Source organism: Lycorma delicatula, chromosome 8 (assembly GCF_047948215.1).
Source record: "Lycorma delicatula isolate Av1 chromosome 8, ASM4794821v1, whole genome shotgun sequence".
NCBI lineage: Eukaryota > Metazoa > Arthropoda > Insecta > Hemiptera > Fulgoridae > Lycorma > Lycorma delicatula.
Genome location: NC_134462.1, coordinates 23,557,114 through 23,563,067, shown reverse-complemented (window position 1 = coordinate 23,563,067; position 5,954 = coordinate 23,557,114). Strand labels below are relative to the sequence as shown.

Below are 5,954 nucleotides of genomic sequence, written 5' to 3'. Positions count from 1 at the left end.
TTATAGAATTATTATGTATAGCTTTATTTTAAAATTGTATTGGAATAATAAAAATAGTTACATCTTCGTTTTAAGTGCTCACTCATCCTTTTATTTTTTAAATCATTTTCATTTCATAATAATTTTTAATGTTTAACAAAGTAAAAAAAAAATATTTGTCAATAATGATATGAAATTAGTGAGTGAGTGCTATTTTACAACATTTTACCTTATTATAAGACTACTGTATATTAAATTGCAAATAAATTATCCGGGTAGTTTACGGCTTATACTGTATAATATCCTAGATTCTAAATCATATTATTAAACCTGTAATTATTAATTTTTATTATAATGATTATCGCGGTTAATTATTCATTTTTTATAATTCTTTTTTGTTTGCTTTTATTAATATAACCTCTGTTTAATTAATCTATTTTAGGTGAGAACGTTTTAAAAATAAATTTATATATATAGTACCTTACTTCGTTATATAACCGTTAGATTTTATATTCACAGAGGAATTAATAATTTATCTTATTAAAAAATTAAGCAAAATAATAAATATTAAAAAAAGATATGTAACAATTAAAATTACCTTCAAACGAACAAATATTTTCGGTATCAAGAGTTGTGTAAATGTCATCATTTCAAGATTCCCTTACTTAAAAAATCCGATGTGGACACATGACTTCCTTGTACACCTATTAAATTACATATATACACTTTTTTTTTTTTTAAATGAAAAGTAAATAAAATTTTATTTCATTAATAACCTTTGATATTTTTTCATTTTTTTTTATTGTTATTTAATTATTATATATTGCAGGATTTTTTTACATTAAATTAAAAAAAATAAGTTAAAAAAAAAGGTGAAGTCTGATATGATCCGATGTGCCTTCCCCTTGTAAGATCCAAATACGTTCATTAATAAAAATTTTATTTGGCTATAACTCTGGAACCAATGAAAATAAGTACCACTTATGATATATCGAGAAAACTTTCAATGAGGGCTTATTACTGCTGTTACGAAAAAGTCAAAAATCCAATTATTTTGGATTTTGGGCTTTTATGGACACTTTTGGTTCAGTCAATTGCAATCAAAAGGGGAGGTGCACAACTAGATGTTATAACTGTCCTAAATCCAAAATTTCAACATTCTTTGGCTAATCGTTTTTGAGTTATTTGAGACGCATACGTACGTACAGAAGTGAGGCTGAAACTAGTCAAAATGGATTCAGGGATGGTGAGAAATGGATATTTCCGTAGAAATCTGGAAACTGAAATTTTTCGCGAACAATACTTTCTTTACTTCGTTCAAGGAAGTAAAAAACACATACAGACAATTAAAATCAGCTGAAAAATACTGATTGAAACCAGCTGCCCTAAAAATCCCTCCAAATTTAAAACAATTAAAAAAAGTATATTGTGAAGAATGTCATCTCCTCGTTACGATAATGCTTTAAAAGCTGTTCACAATTTGCTTCGTTGTTTGTTCTTTTCGATGAGTTCGCGAGGTACCCACTGTGAACAGATTTTACGGTAGCCCAGTGGTGTAATTGTGTGCCCTACTCGTTTTTCCTGTGTGGATGTTATGTGATGCGACAGTCAATTTGAATCAATTCATCCGCCTCTTTTCGGTTTCATGAGATCGTGTAAGCACCGAAAGTGCTTTTCATTGAGATGTTCATCCTCGATATTACCTTTACTAGCTTGTGATGCACAAACTTATATTGTCGAACTCGTACAGTACTTCGATCATTAGTTTCATCTCCGTAGAAGGGTTTTAAACTACGATGAATGTCACTAGCGTTCGCTTTCTTCGCTGTTAAAAATACAATCAGTGCACGTTGTTTTAGACGCATACACATAACACGGCGTATTAAACTTCATAACAATGGCGACTGATAAGAAATAAGAGGGCGTTGATCAGCGAGTATTAGAACGTTAGCAGTAGGAGAATGAAAGTACAGATGGCAGCACTGTCCCTTTATACGACATTTTGTTCTTCATTTACGTTTCAGTATGCGTTATGTTTCAGCCACCCCTTGTACAATCACCGGTCGATGATTAATACTGCTCCCTATACTATTACCAGCACGTAGCTACTGTTGATGGTGCATTAATTTTTTTTTCTGTTGGAAGAACTTTATTAATATTGAAGCAAATTCTTTTAATTAATAAACAATTAAAATTTTATAAAATTATTAACTATTTTAAATTATCTCTTAATTCAGCGATAGTTATTTAATTTTAATTTAAGTGAACTCTATTACCAACAAAATTTGTTTTATTTAGGCTAATATTTCAAATATTATAAGGATAGGAAACTGTTTTATGTAAATACTTAGCCGCATAAATTATTTTTATTTAATAAAAAGTATAATTGTAGCAACCAATAGCAAGTTTTATATTATAGATATAATTTATATATATGCAGAAATATTGTAAATTAAAAAAAAAAAAAAAACTAGCAGAGCGTGGTTTCGATCCACGGACCTCTGGGTTATGGGCCCAGCACGCTTCCACTGCGCCACTCTGCTTTCGTCATATAAGTATATTTATATACATCAGCTAATAGGAAATATATATATATATTTTTAATATATTAGTATGATAATTTTGTTTCTTATTGGTCCCAGTAATAACAAAATAAATTTATTTCAAAATAATGTTTTGAAATAACAATAAGTTTTATTGTAATATTGTTTAAAAGTTTAAATAAAGCAAAAAAAGTTGAAAAACTCGATATTTGATCAGTTCCTATACCCCAAATACTGCCCCCAAAGTATTTTTTGGGGTCAGTTCAACTAGTATGTCTAGGAAGACATAAAAAAAATTCGTTTAAAATATAAATAAACAATAAGGTGGCTTTTTTCGATGTGTGGTGAAGGAGGGAATTTTGGGGTAAATTCTTTTTAAAAATGCTAAGATAAGCATCCGTGCATGTACACTAAGCTTAATATAAAGTGGGGTTATGTTTGCAAAATTTTGTTAAAATTGACCCCAAAAAACAATGTCGGAAAAACAATTTCTTATAATATCTATTGGATGAGGTGTAATTGATTTAAGGCTAGAATCAAAGACCAAAAAGGACACTTTTAGGTACGGGTGTGGCCGTAGGTTGATTCCGTATCTTTCCGCTTGACAGAGTCACTAAGAAAGATGGCGACTCTTAAAAAGAAGCGTTTTGTATTTTGCGGTTTGCTAATTGTGAATCTGTAGTTACAATTCAACATGTGTCCCGTAGAAAGTTGAATTGTGATTCTCTGAATGACTGCTGTAATCTATTTAAAATGACCGGATGTCTATGTAAAGGCAAGACGATGTCTACGTAAAGGATATCAGAGTATCGGACGACGATCGTGTCTGAAGAAAATTTTGAAAGTTTCAGGGAGTCTTTTCTGCTTAATCCTAAACATTTTTTTGGAAAGCCAACCGAAAATTATCGATGCCCGTGATGACAATGAGGAATTTTTTAGGAAACGCCTAGGTATGCGTTCGTACCGTTTACAACTGTTATAGGATTTTATGCCTACCGACTCCGCCGCGGACCCGTTTTTGCAAAAAATGTTGTATGAAGGTAACAAATTTGTTGTGTTTAGTGATCAGTGAACATTTCATTTTAGTGGAAAAATTAACAAGCATAATGTTAGTTACCTGGAGTCAGAAAATCTACACAAACACTCATAATGTGAAAGGGACTCCCTAACATTAAATGCTTTCTGTGCAATATTGCAATATCCTGACGGCAAGTCTACGTATGGGCCGTTCTTTTATTTGCTGAAGCAAGCATAACAGGAGTTGCATACGTTGATTTTCTCTTTAATGGTTCTTTCCTCCACTGCAAGATAGATCGGAACGTTTTATTTAGAAATTTGATGTTGCCCCTCCTCACCAGCATAACTATTTACGATAGTGGTTACCAAACTTTTCCGAGTTGCGGAACCCTTTTGCAATTAAAATTTTTCCATGGCGCCCTACCCTAAGTAAAAGTATCACTACTCGTAAGTAAGAAATAAAAATATATAAAAATCGTGTATCTTCATTATTGTTTTACTTTATTAACATTAAATTAATAATTATTAATGTCTTGGTTCAATTAATTATGAAGCTTTTACAATATTTCGTGGTGCCTCTGTAAAGAGGCCGCGGCGCAGTTTGGGAGTTACTGATTTTCCAGATCGATTGAATGATGTTTTTTTTCCAACCGCTGGATTGACCGATGTTAGAACTTGCTTGCGGTAACCTCGAAGATCACCCGATTTGACCTCTTGTGACTTTTTCCCTTGGTTTTTATAAAGGTCCTTGTGTACGCGCCTGCGCTATTTACTAATTTACTCAATTTGAGGCACAGGATCGAAGCAGCGTAATTTACGCATGCGGTTAAAATGCGAACTCTATTATCAGTTGGATGCGTGGCGAGTGACAAAAGGTGTTTGCATTGAACGCTTGTAGAAAAACTGTAGGATTTACTCTATTTTATTTGTGATTTATTACTGTAAGTGAAATTTAAGTTATATTCAGTAGCTTTGAAACCTCGATATAATTTTGTGTGCACTCATATATAATGTAATTAACGTAGTGTTTGTTGAACAGAATGAAACAAATAAATAAATTTTATTTTCATCTGTACATAATAATCTATTACATAGATATCGTCAGGAATGGGTAAATATACTACTATACGAATAAAAAAAGAAACTGCCCTAATTGTTTGCATGGATGGATCAAGGGAAAACATGGTAAAACCTTAAATTTTAATCAGAGCAGTATCACAAAATACATTTTTATGAAATAAAAAGTAGACGTGACTAATCCTCATATTAATTAACATATAAATACATAATTAAACCTAGATAAAATAAACCAAAAATAATTCACAATTCAGAAGGCTTTAATGAAGATTAATATGAGCATTTTTACTTCCTTGTACGAAGTAAAGGAACTATTGTCATCGCAAAAAATTTCAGTTATCAGATTTCAACTGAAACATCCATTTTGACTATCCCTGAATCCATTTTGACTAGTTTCGGCATGAAGTCTGTACCTACGTACGTACGTATGTGCGTATGTATCTCGCATAACTTAAAAGCGATTACCCGTAGGATGTTGAATTTTGGATTTAGGATTGCTGTAACATCCACCTAGTTGTCCATCTCCCCTTTTCATTGCAATCGATTGGAGAAAAGTGTCCAATAAATACCAAAATCAAAAAAAAATGATTTTGGACTTTTTCTTAAATGCAGTAATAAGCAAGCTCTCATTGAGAACTTTTCAACGATGTATTATACGTGGTACTTATTTTCATTGGTTCCAGAGTTATAGCCAAATAAAATTTTAATTAATGAAATATTTGGATCTTACAAGGGGAAGGCACTCGATTCGAATCTGACTTCAACTTCTATTCTTTTTATTTTAACTTTTTTTTTTTTTAATTTAAATATATTGATTTATTAATAGTTATAAACCTCTGATTGTAGAAAAACTTTTACAATAAATAATAATTCAATAATAACAATAAAAATAACATCAATAAAAAACAATAAAGTGGTTAACAATAAAAAAAATATATGAGAAAAATCAGGAGTTATTAGTAAAATAAAATTTTATGTAGTTTTAATTTAAAAATGTTTACAGAGGTTAATAATTATTAATAAATAAATATAAAATTAAAAAAAAAAAAAGTTAAAAAATATATGTATATGAAGTCGGATTCGAACCGATTTTTCCATGGATGGATGCGAATCGTTCTTACTTTCACATAACTACTTGAGCGACGTGACACAAAATTAATATATAGACTAATTTAAAATTCTGTTACGAACACCACAAAAAAATGTGATGCAATGTGGTATCCAGCACAATTCAATTTTGTAACTTTCCACTTTATTAAAAAATTGGAGGATCGTATTTCACTTTCAAATTAAATAAGTTTAAATGAAGTGCAGCAAAAAATGTTTATATGTAATTTA

At 30.5% G+C, this 5,954-nt stretch overlaps 1 non-coding gene across 1 annotated transcript; it reads right to left on the bottom strand.

Moving 5' to 3' along the window:
• Nucleotides 1-2,450: 2,450 nt before the first annotated feature.
• Nucleotides 2,451-2,522, bottom strand: TRNAM-CAU (transfer RNA methionine (anticodon CAU)). The gene has a single exon. It is a non-coding gene; the product is annotated as a tRNA-Met (tRNA).
• Between the last annotated feature and the right edge of the window lie 3,432 nt (nt 2,523-5,954).